Source organism: Sus scrofa, chromosome 15 (genome assembly GCF_054392235.1).
Source record: "Sus scrofa isolate SSC_HxYL_T2T_F1_AM1 chromosome 15, Sscrofa_HxYL_maternal_Yorkshire_Landrace_v2.0, whole genome shotgun sequence".
In the NCBI taxonomy this organism is placed as follows: domain Eukaryota; kingdom Metazoa; phylum Chordata; class Mammalia; order Artiodactyla; family Suidae; genus Sus; species Sus scrofa.
The window spans coordinates 87923668-87942196 of NC_139397.1; the positions used below are offsets into that span (position 1 = coordinate 87923668).

General features: G+C 37.6%; 1 protein-coding gene across 1 annotated transcript in view; it reads left to right on the top strand.

Annotated features, from left to right (window-relative positions):
* The first annotated feature begins 223 nt into the window (after window positions 1-223).
* The window catches only part of XIRP2 (xin actin binding repeat containing 2), a 75054-nt gene continuing 56748 nt past the window's right edge, over window positions 224-18529 (top strand). Inside the window, exon 1 of the mRNA XM_005671902.3 lies at window positions 224-377. The gene's annotated coding sequence lies outside the window, so the exon portion shown is untranslated. The remainder of the gene's footprint in view (window positions 378-18529) is intronic.

The following is an 18529-nucleotide window of genomic DNA, read 5'->3' on the forward strand; positions in this document are numbered from 1 at the left end:
TGTTCAAGGCTGCAGAAGGGAGTTTGATTGACTGCACATGTGTTAATACCATGCATACATTACTGAGGGTTCTATGAGGCAGAGGGCCCTCAGAGAGACACTTCTGAAAAGAGTAGTTGACTCAGGCCCCACCTATACAGAGCTCATTTCCTAAAAATAGGTGCTAAGTTGCATCCTTTAGACACAGGGCTAAAATAAATTCAGCCGTCCCATCTAATAGCTTGATAGACCCTTCAGTGGAGCTGGCCTCCACTCCACCAATTGCTTTCAGGGGACTGGGAAATTTGCTGTACAGAGGAGGAAACTTAGTCTGTGAAGAACTCTAAAGATACTTGACATTTCCACGAACTTGGGGTTAAGTCTAAACATTACAAAAGGTACGTGTTATATAGTCATTGACAAGTGTCTGCTTCCAGAGTTGTAATGTGTTTTTGCTGGTTGCTTAAAGGTCAATGAAAACTGCAAGTCAGATTGTAATTGTTAGCAAAGTAAATATTCTCAGTCAGATTTTGTTTTTATGATAATAGTTAGCATTACTTAATATTATTAAATTCAGGGCTTCATCTATTAATCTCTTTTGCAGAATAGTTAGCATTTTTCATTTTTAGTGTTGAAGAATAAGGAGCCAAACCTGATAAACTGTCATGACTGAAAATTATATTTGAATTTACAGCTAAAAGGGAGAACTAGGAAAAATTAGTTTATCTTTTATGAGCATACATTGATAATGTGTACAATGAATACGTTTAAAACTCTAAACTATATTTCTTTTTTTTGTTTATAATGATTTTTTTTTTCCATTATAGCTGGTTTACGCTGTTCTGTCAATTTTCTACTGTACAGCAAGGTGACCCAGTTACACATGTATACATTCTTTTTTCTCACATTATTATGCTCCATCATAACTGACTAGATTGCCTTTGGAATGGATAAACTATATTTCTTAAAATTTGCTGAGTTTAAGTCTCAACTGTTGCCACTTGCTCAGAGAAATGGATGAAATGTATTCTTTCTCCAGCCTTCAGTTGATTTTTTACTCCTAGCCCCAGTCACAATCTCATCTCCTCTGGGAGTATTACTGGAGTAAAGATTAAAGAATCAGGTTCTTACATGTTTTGCAGAATTAAGGAAAGCACTGCCAGTTGGATCTGCCAGCCCTAATTATAGTAACTACAAACGTAAAGAGAGAAGACTGAGATTTTACTTTAAAAGTAGCATGCCCTATATACTGTTTCAAATGAATTTTTTTTGTCTTCGATTGCCTGTGAACACTTTAATTTGGTCCTGTTGTGCCTTAAATGTTTAGATGTTAGAGACTGGTGATTTGGAAGAGACATTATAACAGAATCTCAAGACACCAACTGAAAGCAAGGACACTTTAAGATTACATAATACAGGTTTTAAATTTAGCCAGCTGGTGCTGAACTGAAAGATGTTTTATTTTTACCAGAGCTCTATTTGGTCACTGCGAGCTGGAGGTTGTTTGAATTATTTTAAAATTTTATGGGCAGGGTGCCAAAGGACGAGTAAAATATTTACCTCAACTACATTGAGCCATGAATTTTAATATGAAGGTGCACCTGTTTTAAGTTATAGAAGATATTACCATTGAGTGGCAAAACTATTAGATCAAAAATGGGAAAGTCTTGAATTCTATGCTTGAAGATCTCTCTACTTCTATGCCTAATCTTTGAATATTTTACCTTTAGTGCTATTAATATATAAATGAACTAGATCCATTTTTAAAAGTCAGTCAGCATTGAAATGTCTACAATATGGCAAAGTGCCAGCTGTTTGGGGAAAGTGTAATCTGGAGTTTGGAGTAAATCTTTCTGCATGCAGTGCTGGGCACTTTTAAGATACAACTTCCCTCAATCATCTGAAAAATAGAAGTAGACATTGTTTAGTGATCACAGAGGGCTTTGCTTCAGGAAATGTTCATGTAAAAATGTCAGCTGAGCTGGTCCTCAAGTCTTCTGTGATTACAGAGGAAGGGAGGGTTGGTTGTCTTTCCTCAGGTTTACTTTAGGGTAAAAGACTACAAATTTCATGATATTTAGTGTTGCTTACCATTGATGGCTGTCTGCTCTTCAATGATTTCGTCTTTTGCTCCTCACATTTACCACAATTGAAAAACTTCCTCATCACATCAGTATTCTTTTTATTTGTTTGGTAAAATAGTAATTATGATGAGGAAGTTTGGGGTTGGACTCCCCTGGTAACACTGGTTTGGGGAACTGATATTTCCTCTTTTTTCTCTCTGTTTCTCTAGCTCTCTGTCATGTACACACGCAACTCTGGGCAGTAAGAGACCATTTTTTTTAAGACTTGCTTGTTAGCTCAGAGTTGTGTTCAGATTCAGTAATTTATAGACCAGGGTAGACACTTAAAAGTGCCTGTTAGTGTAATTCTAAGATCTCTGATTGAACAGTATGTGTAGGACAGAACTTAATTGACATGACTTTGTCCTTTTTATTTGCTTCCCATCCCCTCTTGGAAAGCCTTCAATTTACACTTTGAAATTTAATTAAATTGTAATTTGTTTTTTCCTGCTTCTGAAACAAACAGTCATTCAAATCACAGGTTTATCCCTTGCAGAGTGTGGTGAACTTCAGACTTTTCTGATTCAGGAATACCTTTTTTAGAACACTGATTTATTTAATATAGGCACATGATCTTCATGGGTCTGTGTGATATGTTGTGTTGTCAGGGTTTCTTCCTGACGCCAAATGCATGGTGTTTTCCAATGCCAACCGATTCTCCAATTCTCTGATACCAACTGGGTATACAACAATTCAGTTTGATTCTCACACTAACTTCCAGAGTTAGAGCAGAACCCACCGATTGCCTCTACTTCAGCTGTTAACTTGGGTTACTACTCAGGAATAGCCAAATAAATGGAAGAGATGCATAGAGCAAGGTGGGCCCATGGCTGGCACAGAGCTTCCATGCCATCTCTAGGCTCACCACTAATTCTCACATTCACCAACCTGGAAGCTCACTAAATCTTGTTGTTTGGGAATTTTATAACTATTTCGTTATGTAGGATGATTGACTGACTCAGTGGCCATTGGTAATGGGATTCAATCTCTAATTTGGTAATGGGGTTCAGTCTCTAATTCCACTCCCCTTTTCTGAAATGGAAAGTGGGGCTGAATATTCTAATTCTCTAACCGCTCAGTTGTTTTTTTCTGGAGACCAACCATCATCCTAAACATATCACTCTTTCCCCCCAGCCCTTACATGAGCCCAAGAGTTATTTTGTTAGCTAGTATACCAAAGACCCATCACTCAGGAGATTCCAAGGATTTTAGGAGCCCCATGCCAGAAACCGGGACAAAGACCAAATACTTATTTTTTATTATATCACGTATGTCCACAATGTTACTTCTCCGTCTGTGAAATGCTACCTATGAACTCCAGAGTAAAAATTTCATACTATATATTTTCCTAATCATTGGGATCCTCCTTTTGCAAATTTAACTAGCTGTTTTTCCATTTGTACAATTGAATCAGTAAAAGCACAAAGAACAAAGACAGTCAGACAGCCAATGAAGAGAGCAAAGGTTTCATTCTCTTTTAAAAAGTTGACAGTCAGAAAATTCAATGAGTTATTTGTATCGGTTTGGATACAACAAATGACAATGTGGCTATATTTAATAACCCTTGGGTTTCATGGGCCTAAATGATGGCATAAAAATAATCTGCCAGTGAGCAGTGCAATAGGTAATCCAAATTCCTGGTAGAGTAGCTGTAGTTCTTAAAATGTCACAAAAGATAAAAGGAATTCATTACATAGATAACACAAAGAACTGCAGTGACTATCTGATTTAACACTTTTAAGTTCTAGATTAAAAAAAAAAAAACTGAGGCACAGAACATTAACTCATAAGATTTAGGCAGAGAGAACTTGAAACAGACTCTCTTATATTTCAGTGCTGTGATGCCATTCTGCAAAACTTCATGCCATAATATCGCCCCAACCCCATACCACCCCTATGATTTGGAATACATTTCAGAGTACACTTTGATAAAGTCTTTTTTCCAGCAGTAGGTTTTTTTTTACTTTTTATTTTGCCTTTTCATGTTTCTCTTAAATTAAGGATAAATGATGGAAAAGGAGATCTGATACACATATTCATTAAAAAAAATTTTTAAATGGTGATTGGTTTATTTTTACCTTGACTCAGCATTTAAGTTTGCTCATCGGTGCTGGAGGGACACTTCCTCCCCCACACCCTCACCAGTACTTTGTCACTGGACACATCATTTTTCACTGCTCTTTTTGGCAGACCTTCAAGTAGGTTTCGTCTTCTACATTTTTCTAATTATATGCAGAATAGCCTGTTGCCTGGTGAGCTGAATACTTCAGATGTGTCTGACTGTTCAAAAGTAAATCATTGCCAAACTGCTCCAGGCATACATATGACTTAAATTAATACTAAGAGAATTTATTTGGGGAAAATTCTGTTTGATAAAGATCCAATAGCATAGCCTCCCCAATTCTGATTGTATCAGCATGTATATTTCTAAATGCATTAACTTGGTAGTTGCCAACATAGAAAAGCTAAAAAGAAAAAAGAAAAAAAAAGTCATATCACCATTCATTTTAAAAGTAAAGTCCAGTATTATAAATGGTTTCAAAACATGTTCTCAATGCTTCTTATGTAAAGTAATAAGCATGAACTGAATATAAAATAATGTTCAAATAATAATCATTTTATTGTATTTTTTTAATTCATAGGAACTTAATTGCATTGAAATAAAATGTGGGCAGACATCACATTATAAAGTTGTGAAGTTTTTTTTAACCATATATATTTAATTTTGATGAATGGAGTCATATTTCCCCATGGAATTGCATTATAAATTCAAGGGTGCTTTATCACCATCTCTGTTGTTGATTCTGTTTGTTTATTTTTAGTCAGCACCATCATAATAAGAATTCAGCTTCATTTTATCTAACCATTAAGCCTTTTGTCAAGTAATTAGATGTTCATAAGTAACTATAGTAAATAAGTGCTCAGGGAAAGAGTGAAAAATCTTTTTGTAAAGTTAAGGATCACTTTTTAATTTATTGGTCTAATAGGTTACAATTTTTGATTATCAACCCAAGGATCTTCCTGTCAAGTTGGAAAATTATGGAAAGGAGATAAGAATAAAGTGAGTTTCTTCAGGTTATTTATGGGTGGTCAATTTCAGTTACAAGCTTTGTTTAACATTCACTGCCTCTACTTCTGTTGGATCCTGAGCTATTCTCCTGAGTGCTGTATACGGTCAATGTCTGATGTTTGGATGCTAGGATGAAGCCCAGCCCAGTTTCCAGATAGAACACAGGGCTAGAGCTAGAAGTGCCAAAGGAAGAGCAACTGAGCAGCTTGGTCAGCTCCTTCTGCCCTCTATGCCATCCCAAGGTGCTCAGAGTGGCAACAGAACTTCATCATACCCTGACTTCTTCAGTAGAAATCATTCTAGCCCTCTGAGTCCCAGAGGACTCTAAGCGTTTATTTTTAAGAATGTAGCTGTATTAACTCATGTGTGCTTCAGTCACTGACTCATTGTGGAATGGGAATAATTTCAGGATTCATCATCCAGTCGTCATCATCATCCAGAGCTGGATAACAGCCCCAAGTTTAACTCTGTAAAATAGAAAGAAATGAAATTTGAAAGGAAGGCACATGTTTGTATTTAAATTGCAATCTTTTTTTATGCAAAGATCTAGTCTAGCTAGATCTTTAGTTGGCAATAGTTAGCTCAAAATTACTATTTATAGTTTCTAATAGTCTACTCTTTAAATAGAGCAACAAACTACCTCAAACTTCAATTTTCACCTCTTTTAATTTAATTCACCATTTCAACCCAACTGATCCCAGCTTCTCAACTATGTCATTATGTTATATTATTACCATCTCTTTCAACTTGTGCTCCTTTATGCCCATATGAATACACTTATATGTTTATGTATATTTGTATACATTATTTTCTATAAAGCACAATTTTACCTATGCCTCCATATTATTCTCCATTTCTTTCATGTTCTCAGAGTCATTTAGATGCTCAAAGAAAAAAGAGTAGTCCTTAACAACAATAATTACAGTATCATCCATAATGGCACTCTTTTTACCTTTTGTATAACATTGTATAAAGGGCCTGACACAGTTTTGTAGATATTTGTATTAAGAAAGTTCCAAGCTACACATTTTTATGATAGAAATAATAAACATTTTCTACAGGATTATTTCCCCATAGATAGCTATATTAAAGGAGTTCCATGAGTTGATACATAAAATTTCACTATTGATCCCATCTCTTTTTTTTCTTTCTTTTCATTTTACAGCCACACCTGCTGCATATGGAAGTTCCCAGGCCAGGGGTGGAATTGGAGGTATAACTGCGGCCTGTACCACAGCTCATAGCAATGCTGGATGCTTAACCAACTGAGCGGGGTTCAATCCCTGGCCTCACTCAGTGGGTTAAGGATCTGGCATTGCCTCGAGCTATGGTGTTAGATCCTAGATGTGGCTTGGATCTGGCATTGCTGTGGCTGTGGCCTAGGCCTCCAGCAGCTGTAGCTCCAATTCAACCCCTAGCCTGGGAACCCCCATATGCAGCAAGTGCAGCCCTAAGAAGCAAAAAAAAGTGAATGGTCAATTAAAAGTGAATAAAACAATTGCTGGGTATTAGCATACATGCAAAACCACAAAGCTTTAAATATATGTATTCAAATATATACACAAATATGTATACATAGGCAGTTGGCTTTTGATGAGGTAGATTTAGCCCAAGAATGAATGAGAAAGTCAGTGAAGGCTCTACTGTTGCATCTGACAATGGGGCCTGGGTAGGAATAGGGTCTTGCATGGTTTCCTTAAGCTTTAGACCCATCTCTGAAGCCTGCAGCCAACAGCCCACCAACACTCCTGAACTGTTCTTGGCCTAGTTTGAAATGTGCGCCCTGGTTTCTCCCAGATTCTTTCCTGTCTTGTTCCTAATTCTCTTTACTTCTGACCTTGTGATTTATTTTCCTGTTAAAGCATGATTTCAGCCCTCAAATCTGATGCACTGTACCATTTCACTGACTCATCCACTTTTGCTTCCTCTTCTACTATTGGATTCTTCTTGGATTTTTCTGCTTTAGAGTCTATTGATAAACAGTCTGGTCCTCACAGCTCCATCTTTCTGTGCCTCCCTGCTAAGTAAGAGTTTTCCTTCCATCTTTACTCTGACACTGTGAGTGGCTCTGAGATGCTGACAGATGAGGCAGAAGAGGCAGAGGGGTTGACAGGCAGGATGTGTTGAGGATGGGAAGACTATGTTGTTGGTCAAGATTAGTTTTAGTTGAAAAGAATGAAAACTGTGATCTAAAGGAGTATTTTGAGGGTCCAAGAACTAAGTCAAAGTATTGACAGAGTCTAATGTGTGGCTATGAGCTGCTCCATCAGAAAAGAGACAGGGTCATTAGGGTTGAGGTGGTTGAAGAGTTCATTTTCTTGAAGTGATGTGATGCCAACATCGCAAAGGATAACTTAACCGAAGGCTATTCATTTCAAGTGTTGGAATGATTATAACAGAAAAAGTGTACTCAATAGCTTTCTACAATTCTGGGGAGGACGGAAACTTAATTTGAGCTCAAGAGTGTACCTCTGAAAGGTATGGATGCCTTTAACAACAGAATAACCTATTAAATCAGGTAGGTAATTTTTTCTCTTAAAGCTTTCATTTAGTACGGTGTTGTTTTGAACCTTAAGCATCTAGGATAACTGGCAACTTTGTATTCTAATCTTGCTATTAGGGTCTGCCTCAGTTGCAAAGAGTTGCCTGGCCCAAGACTGCCTTTCTTGAAGCAACCCACATCAGTCACTGAGTGAGCCAGGGGTATAAAACCATAGTCATTTGGGTCTGACATGAGACAATCTGATGGGCAATACTCATCCCAGAATTTTCTGCTTGGTAGGCTAAGACTTTGCTGGGTTCCTTCACTATTTGTTTTCCTCTTTCCAATACAGTTTGTTCTCCCTCCTTGTTTAATTGCTGATCCCTAATAAGGACCTTACATATCAGACTCCATGTTAGTGTCTCAGAAGTGATGGTTGTTTTCAGGAATAGCCTGAGGAAGTAGGCAGTAAAATTTTCTTTCTTTCTTTCTTTCTTTCTTTCTTTCTTTCTTTCTTTCTTTCTTTCTTTCTTTTCTTTCTTTCTTTCTTCCTTCCTTCCTTCCTTCCTTCCTTCCTTCCTTCCTTCCTTCCTTTCTTTCTTTCTTCCTTTCTTTCTTTCTTTTTTTTTTTTTTTGCTTTTCAAGGCCACACCTTCGGCATATGGAAGTTCCCAGGCTAATGGTCTAATTCTAATCAGAGCTACAGCTGCTGACCTATACCACAGCCATAGCAAGGCAGGATCCCAGCCACATCTGTGACCTACACCACAGATCATAGCAACACTGGATCCTTAACCTGCTGAGCAAGGCCAGGGATTGAACCCTCATCCTCATAGATACTAGGTGGATTCGTAACCTACTGAGCCACAATGGGAACTTCCTGACCATTCGCTTTTAATTGTTACCATTATTCCTGACAATCCCAGATGTTCTGCATTCTAATACACAACTGGAGAATTTGAGGATGGAAACAAGTTTGCAGGAAATAATTTTTTAAAAAGCCGTGTTGAATTTTAAAAGGTTTCACAAGGTAAGATTCGGGCTTAAATAGTTACCACAGATATACATTGATATAATATGGATGAAGTTGAGAACTATGGAATGTATGTGGTTAGACAAATACCAAAGACTGGAAATGAAGCCCTAAAAATATTCATGGCTGGGTGTTTAGAACTGTGTGTGTGTGTGTGTGTGTGTGTTTCAGGAGACTGATCATGATAGATGAATGTTATTTCTGTCTGGTCTAAGCTACTCGGCAACTCCACAGTCAGTTTTGAGATTTTATAAAAAACGCAACGCACAAAACAACAACAACAACAACAACAACAACAACAAAAAAAAAAAGAGTTCCCGTTGTGGTGCAGTGGTTAACGAATCCAACTAGGAACCATGAGGTTGCAGGTTCAGTCCCTGCCCTTGCTCAGTGGGTTAACGATCCGGCGTTGCCGTGAGCTGTGGTGTAGGTTGCAGACGCGGCTCGGATCCTGCGTTGCTGTGGCTCTGGCGTAGGCTGGTGGCTACAGCTCTGATTCGACCCGTAGACTGGGAACCTCCATATGCTGCGAGAGCGGCCGGAGAAATGGCAAAAAGACAAAAAAAAAAAAAAAAACCAAACAAAAAAAAAAAACAATGCAGAGAGTGCTACAAAGCATTAGCATTTTTAATTCCTCCGTCTACGATATTTCTTGTAATGGCAAGTGTTAGGCTTGGCATGTTTTATGATATTTTCCTCAAGCCCTGCACTGTTGGTAAATGGGACCCAGAGCTTTCTTCCACATCTGCTTTCCTTGGCAGGCTTCCAACTCAGAACTACACTGGGACACACTGAAAATCCACTGAGGCCTTCCTCCAGGATCTCATAAAACAAATAGGATACTACCTGTGATTAAATAGTCCTCCAAAGAAAAATGTGTGTGTGTGTGTGTGTGTGTGTGTGTGCACACATGTGCATGTGTGTGTTATTAGTGTTTTACATGTTCTATCTGTAGTCCAGTACCTGGCCCACCGGGCTGAGGAAGCTAGTAGTTTTTCTTCGGGGATGAACTGTGATGGAGACATGAACGTATCTGAAATTTTTTAGCTGTAACACTTTTCAAATTTCTTTCTTCAGATATGTAATAACAGAATTTCTGGCAGAAATTAAACTTGGCAGAAAGCCCAAATTTGACTGGTTTCACTTTCCAAACAAACATTTTTGTGCAGCTCTAATTTTCACCTGCTCATGTGGTGTCCTGCTGAGCATTTTTGGTGATGAGCTGGATTTCCTTGTGGGAGACTCACAGGTTCACAGGCAAGCAGTTTATTTTTGCTCCCTCCTGGAGGCTCTAATCCCAAATTTCACATTACTTCTCTGCTTAAATAACTTCTGTTACAGAATTTGGAACTTGTTTTCTACTCTTTAAAAAGAAGGAGCAGAGAGAAGTTAAAATCTTTCAACAGGAATCATAAAAAGATGGGGTAGTGAATTTTGTAGTATTGTTTCAAGGCAAATTCCTTCAATAAATGCCTAATGGGCATCCACTGTGTATAAGTCATGATGTTATATGTTAAATACCTGTGATGTTGGCCATATTAATCTCAACTGTCAGTCTGCTTCTTGATAATCTAAGAATTTTAGTTCCAGGTAGTAATAAAAATTTAATTGCCAGTTCTGCAAAAATGTTAAGAAAGGCTCTGCCATTCATTGTTAGGCAAAGCATAAGCATGTCATTCTTGGAAATGAATTATATTTCTCCTACCCCCACATAAAGGCCCACAAGGAGCATTCCTGTCCAGCCTTTTATATTCACAATGTAGGTGTTGCCATTTTGTAAACTGATGAAGCTTACAGACTGACAGATATCATGGTAGATATGTATGGTTATGTGGGCTACTAGACAACTTAAGAGGTGGAAACTGTTACTGAGTTCCTCACTAGTGGGTGGTAAACTGTAGTTGTAGTTAAGTGACTAAAATTCTTAAAAAGAAACAAGGAGGGAGTTCCTATCATGGCTCAGCAGTAACAAACCAGACTAGTAACCATGAGGATGTGGGTTCTATCCTTAGCCTTGCTCATTGGGTTAAGGATCAAGTGTTGTTTTGAGCTGTGGCTCAGGTCCAGATATGGCTGGGATCCCATGTGGCTGCGGCTGTGGTGTAGCTCAGCTCTGATTGGACTGGGAACCTCCTTATGCTACAGGAGTGCCTCCCCCCCCCCAAAAAAAAAGGAAGAAGGAAAGAAACAAGAAGAGGCTCAACTTTATAGTCTGAGATCCCTTTCAGGTAAGTTGTCTTAAACCTAAGGAGGTCACACTAAGTTGAAGTGACTTATACACTGCCTAAGGCTTTTGGTATTTAAAAGGAGTAGTCTTGGAAAGTGATTCCATTTTAAAGCCACAAAAACCTGGCTTAATGTGGAATTTACAAAGAGGCCCAATATATAATTTTTAATTGCCTTTTACATTTCACTGCTCTCCCCCAACTTTCTTTCACCTTCTACCACACTTCATTTTTAAATACCATTGGTCTAGGAAAACATTTGTTTTCAAGTTTTAATTAAATTCTTTGTTGTTCACAGATGTTACTGTCTTAATGCACATGGAAAAGAGCAAGTTTCAATCTGAATAACATTAAAAGACCGATTTTTACACTTTGCCCTTTGCAAACAGGAGGGAAATAAGCAGCATGAATTGAGTTCCTCTGCTTATGGTGCATTTATAGGATTAAGTTTTGAATCTGAGAGAAAAGAAACAAACACTAATGCCAGATTTTTAAAGATAAGTAACTATAAATAAATTAAGGGGTGATGAGATGATGAACAATGTATCCCATGTGTATCTTAAGCAGGCAAGACTATTAAATTACTTCCACTCTTTGGACAGTTCCTAGCACCAGTACATTGTTAGGAAACTGACATCATCTCTTTCTTTTGAACTGGCAGTTTGCATTGCTATGCAGAGGGTATTTAGGGCACGTTAATGGTGACAGGGAGAGTAACCCAGTAAATCAGTAACTCGGCACTAAACATACACACACACACACACACACACACACACACAAAGGAAGGAAGCAAAGGGGAGGAGGGAGGGAAGAAGGAAAGAAAGGCAGTAGCTGTCATAGTACCAACATTTGACAAGTACTGATTACCTTTCATTTGAGAGCATATTATAGAACCTATAGCTTTGGTAAGAAAAACAGTATCCTACATGGATTCTTAACATTTCTGCTTGACATTCACAGTTTCATATTTTTCCCCAAGAAACATTTAAATGATTAAATATCACATCATTTGGAAAGTGTTTACTTTTTTAGGTAGAATTTTTCTCAGTACTACTCCGAAAAAGTGAATTTACTTCCAGAAGCGTGTGTTGTTCGGCAAGCAAAATGTTGCATTATTTAAGCATTTTCACTTTTCTCCTTGATTGCTTAGCTTTTCCAAATAATATTCAGTAAAGAAAGTATATGGAATTAGTGTAGGTTCCTTTCTTTGATCAAGTCTATCAGCCATTATGTTCAAAAGAAAACATATCAATGTATGCTGTTATTTGTGAACTCAGGCAGAGACAGCATTTTAAACAAAGACTTACTTAAGGTCATTGAAAAGAGTTTGTATGAATTCAGAGAGTGAATTTCTCTAAGACAAGAGGAAGATTGAATTAAATACATTTTATCACTCAAAGGAGAAGGATGACTAGTAGGAGAAAAGCTTCCACGGCATCAGTCGTCCAAGTGGACGAGAGTCAGAATTTAATGATTTGGGCTTTCCTTCAATATCCTTTGTCAGAATAAATCTCAGATGCTAACCTTAACAGAGAGGTGAAAGTTGAAACGAAGGTGAAGAATTGGAGTTTTCTTAAACAGATCTGGAAAACTCTGGCTTGTCCAGATCATAGAAGTAGCATAGGATTAATTTAGAATAATAGTAACTTTCCTACCTTGCCTATGCTCCAACAGTTTAGAAGTGGGCACGCTGGAAGATGTTTTACAAAGTTTAAAATTATTAAAGTTTTATCTGCAGTATATTACCGTTGATTTTTTTTTGATCTGTTGAGTTACAATAACATTCTTGAAACTAAACAATAAACAGTTCAGTACACATAGACTAGCTTTGTATGGGATGTTACAAAGCCTATGAGAAACAAAAGAGGGTGATTTAAGACAAATTCTAAGCTAGTATGCAGTAGGAATAAGAAAGAAGTATATGAGGAAATAATGGGCGAGAGAAAGAAGTTATATCAGAGAGGCAACAACTTAGGGAGAGGTGAATAATACAGAATGATACCAACTTTGGGGATTTTCTAGAACAGAAACTTAAGGAAGAAAGGAATGGAAATCAATTTAAATAGAATGAATACTCAGATTAAATAGAAAGAATATTATAATCAAACTAACCAAATATAAAAACACCTCTACCTTTCACAGTTATCAACACCTAGATAAGTTACTTGGTAGAGGTACTAGCATAAGCACCTAGCAATGCAGAGATACTTAGCAGAGCAGCAACAGTGGAATGGATCTTAAGTGAGGAATCCATGGTCCTTCCCTTTGTCTTTGGGAGGCAGAGACAAGGGCAGCAGAGACTTAGGGACTGGACCAGTCGTACAACCTGACTAGTCCAGGCCAGGGTTCACTGCCAAGCCCACTGTTCAGAGCCCCCACAGAAAGATGAAAAATGTGAAGAACTTTGAGTGATGGTTTCATGATTTTGCCTGAGAAACATAGAGTAGGGGAAATCATGAGGAATCATTTGCCAGGAGAAAAGGAGCAGATCCATCCCTGTGATATACTAGGAGCAGATCCATCCCTGTGATATACTAGGGAGATTTTCATGTACTTTACATGTTCAGGGGACTGCCCCCATGCTTTGCTGGTGAAAAATTGATGATTCATTGGCTAATGCCAAAAATACAGATAAACTATTGCTTCAGATACTATGTACTTTGATATTCTTCTCTTTTGTATATTTTCTCCATTCCTGTGGCCAAAAGAGCAGGACTATGTCACCTTATTTGCCCCATCTCTTCCTATAATTATCTATTCTTTCTTACTTCTTTCTTTTTTTATTTTTTTAGTTTTATTTTTAGGTGACACACCTGCGGCACATGGAAGTTCCCAGGCTAGGGGTGGAATCACAGCTACAGCTGCCAGCCTACGCTATAGCTACAGCAACTGTGGTATCCCAGCCACATCTGCAACCTACACCACAGCTCATGGCTATGCCGGATCCCTGACCCACTGAACAAGGGCAGGGATCGAACCCACATACTCATGGATTCTAGTCAGATTAATTTCTGCTGCTCCATGAAGGGAACCATCTATTCATTCATAGTCTTGCTTTCTCTTTGTTTCAAGTGATATGGTAGATACTTGTCTTATCAAGAGGAATGGAATATTCTTATAGCCTTTAGATTCATAGGGGCTGGAGTCAAGTCCTGTCCTTTCTACTTACTAGCTTTGCGATTTGGGAAAATTTCATAAGTTTTATTATTCTCAGATTTGTATCATCTCAAATCATCTGGATAATAGTACCTAGGATGAATAATAATACCTAAGGTGAACATTTAGTATTTACTGTGTGCAAGATGCTTTGGAAAACTTACTTTAACAAGGTCTCCCTCAGTCCTCACAGGCAATCCTTAGGTTCTGATATAATTCTCGTGGTAGAGAAGAAAGAGGCTTCAAGAGGCTAAACAATTTGCTTAAAGTAGCACGTGTCAGAGATAGAATAAATATTGGGCTTTCTGAGTCCAGAGCGGATCATTAATCTCCCTGCAGGGTCTGCATCCTGCAGGATTAAACCAAACAGAACCTGGTGTAGAACAGGTTTTTGGAAGGAGTTTAACTTGGCTCTTTGCTTAAGGAACTTGCATGCAGGTGGAAGGTAAAAGTAGGGAGGATGGAGAGATTCAAAGATATACTAAAGGTAATAAGTATCACAAACAGAAGTGTACTTTTTAAATGTTGGTAGAACACAGCAGAGGGAGCCACTCACGGCCTAGGTTAAGGGGGGGAAATCTGGAGAGAAATCAGACCACTATGGTGATATAAGAAAGGGTCTTTTCAACCCCATCAAATCTGATTAGGTGTGATCCATTTTAACTCATTTTGATCTCAATATAAATGAACATGGTTTGGGGGGTGGGGATGTAAAGTGTGTGCCACCAAATTCCTCAGGATTCCCCACCGAAGGAAAGCTCCATTTGGTGTGTCTTTTGATAAGCCCACTTCCTTAGCAAGGCCAGCCAGCTGGGAATTCCTTTCCTGCATAAGTCAGCATGTTGAAATGATGCAACCAACATTTTGTATTTCTGTTTTTAAAGATAAGGCCAGACCAACACTTCTTAGAATGCTGTATTTCTTGAGGATCTCTCTGGTATTTTTCTTCTCTTTTCGGGTAGAACAAGACTAAATACAACAGTGATTAAATTGTGCCCAGTTCTAGACACTATGTTCAGTCAACAGTAGATGGGCAGTAGATGTTTACTGAATGTTTGCCTAAAGCATTAAGAGGAGAGTTTATCAAATGCCCTTATTATATAGCTGGGATGCAGATCGAAACAAGAGGAAACTTTGATGGAAGCATACTGGGCACCTCCCATGCCCCGAGGCAAAAGCAATCAATAGAAAATGAGAGTAGTGGACATGCTTTGCATTTTCCATCCATTATAGTGAAGTTCATCCCTCTCCCTGCTTGCTTGGATCAATACTTAACCCCATCTCAAGTTTTATCTCTGTAGTGACCGAAGAAATATAACTGAAGAATTTTCTTTGGTTTCTAATTCTAAACTCATGCTTCTAAGGACAAAAAAGGATTCACTTAGAGCCAAAGAAATTCAACTTATTGATTTCCCATTGATCTATCCCTAGATACACTGAAATAAAGGATTTGCATGTAGATTTTTAAGAAGTAGAAAGGAGGAGTCACACCCTTAATTAAGAATTTACTTTATCATGTTTTTTTTAATTGTATTGGAGTATATTTGACTTAGCAATACTATGTTAGTTTCAGGTGTACAGCAAAGTGTATCAGTTATACAAATCCATTCCTTTTTCAGATTCTTTCAACATATAGGTCACTACAGAGTAGTGAGTAGATTTCCCCCTGCTATACAGGAAATCCTTGTTACTATATATAGTAGCATGTATATGTCAATCCCAACCTCTCATTTTATCCCTCCCCTTAACATTTCCCCTTTTATAACCATAAATTTGGTTTTGAAATCATTGAGTCTGTTTCTGTTTTGTGAATAAGTTCTTTTGCATCATTTTTATTAGATTCCATATTTTAGTGTTATCACATGATATTTGTCTTTCTCTGACTTCATTTGGTATGACAATTTCTAAGTCCATTCATGCTGCTACAAATAGCATTATTTCATTCTTCTTTATGGCTAATATTCCATTGTATGTACGTGTGTGTGTATATATTTTATATATAGACATATGTTCCTCTTTATCCATTCCTTTGTCAGTGGATATTTAGGTGGCTTCCATTTCTTGGCTATTGTTAATAGTGCTACAATGAATATTGGGGTGTATGTATCTTTTCAAGTTATGATTTTGTCTCACTATATATATGCCCAGGAGTGGGATAGCTAGATCATATGGTAGTTCTATACTTATTTTTTTTTAAGGAACATCCCTACTGTTCTCCATAGTGGTTGTACCAATTTACATCCCCACCAAAAGTATGGGAGGGTTCTCTTTTCTCCACAACCTCTCCAGTATTTGTTATTTGCAGGCTTTTTGATGATGACCATTCTGACTGGTATGAAGTGATAATCTTATTGTAATTTTGGTTTGCATTTCTCTAATAATTAGTGATGGTGAACACCTTTTTTTTTTTTTTTTAATTTTCCCACTGTACACCAAGGGGGTCAGGTTATCCTTACATGTATACATTACAAGGAGGGAGTGGGAGGGATCGGGAGCTTGGGCTTATCAGACACAACTTAGAATAGATTTACAAGGAGATCCTGCTGAGTAGCATTGAGAACTTTGTCTAGATACTCATGTTGCAACAGAAGAAAGGGTGGGGGAAAAATTAATTGTGAACACCTTTTCATGTGTTTTTGGCCATATGTCTGTCTTTGGAGAACGTCTATTTAGATCTTCCAATCTTTTTTTTTTTTTTTTTTTTTTTTTTTTTGTCTTTTCTAGAGCTGTACCCACAGCATATGGAGGTTCTCAGACTAGGGGTCTAATCAGAGCTGTAGCCATCGGTGTGCCAGAGCCACAGCAACACGGGATCCAAGCCGCGTCTGCGACCTACACCACAGCTCATGTCAATGCTGGATCCTTAACCCACTGAGCAAGGCCAGGGATCGAACCCACAACCTCATGGTTCCTAGTCGGATTTGTTAACCACTGCACCACGACAGGAACTCCTCGATCATTTTTTGAGTGGGTTTTTTTCTATATAAAGTTGTGTGAGATATTTGTATATTGTGGAAATTAATCCCTCATCAGTTGCTTTGTTTGCAAAGATTTTCTCCCATTCTGTGAGTTGTCTTTCAATTTTTTATGGTTTACTTTGCTGTGCAATCTTTTAAGTTTAATTAGATTCCATTTGTTTACTTTTGTTTTAATTTTCATGACTCTTAGTGGTGGATCCAAAAAGATATTGTTGCAAATTATGTCAAAGAGTGTTCTGCCTATGTTTTCCTCTGAGACTTTTATAGTATCTAGTCTTATGTTTATGTCTTTAATACATTTTGAGTTTATTTTTATATATAGTGTAAGAGAATGGTCTAATGTCCTTCTTTTACATGTAGCTGTCCAGTTTTCCCAGCACCACTTATTGAACAGCCTATCTTTCCTTCATTGTATATTCTTGCCTCCTTTGTCATAGATTAGCTGACCATAGGTACATGTGTTTATCCCTGGGCTTTCTATTCTGTTCCGCTGATTTATATTTCTGTTTTTGTGCCAGTACCATACTCTTTTTATAACTGTAGCTTTGTAGTATGGTCTGAAGTTAGGGAACCTGATTCCTCCAGCTCCATTTTTCAAGATTGCTTTGGCTATTTAGGTTTTTTTGTGTTTCCGCACAGATTTCAATATTTTTTTATTCTAGTTCTGTGAAAAATGCCATTGGTAATTTAATAGGGATTGCCCTGAATCTGCAGATTGCCTTGGGTAGTATAATCATTTTGACAATATTGTTCCTCCAATCCAGGAGCATGATATATCTCTTTATCTATTTGTGCTATCCTCAAAGGAAATTTGAGGAAAGACCTCAATTTCTTTCATGAGGGTTTTATGGTTTTCAGAGTATAGGTCTTTTGCCTCTTTAGGTGGGTTTATTCCTAGGTATTTTATTCTCTTTGATGCAATGGTAAATGGTATTGTTTTCTCAATTTCAGTCATGTTATATATATGTTTGTATGTGTGTGTATATGTATAGATGTGGATGTGCATGTGTACATGTGTATATTTATGCTCACCCATGGGATATGGAAGTTCCTGATCCAAAGATTGAATCCATGCAGCAGCTGCAACCTGTGCTGTAGCTGTGGGAACTCCAGATCCTTTAACCCACTGCAACAGGCCAGGGATCAATCTTGTGGCTCCATAGTGACCTGAGTTACTGCAATCAAATTCTTAACCCACTATAGCACAGTGGGAACTCTCCTATCATGTTAAATTTTAATGAAAAATATTTACATAAGAGACTATGTAGGGTTAAATATCCTTATACCCAGAAATATCTGAACTTATTTCCAGGAGCAGCCACTTACTATATGATTTTATCCTTTAAATGTTACTTTTGTCATCAGTAAAATGGAAATAATACCACCCATCAGATTGGGTTGTTAAAAGATTAGATGTAAAATGTAGATGTATAAGAATACATGTAAAATGATTAACACATAATTGACACTCATTAACAGTTAT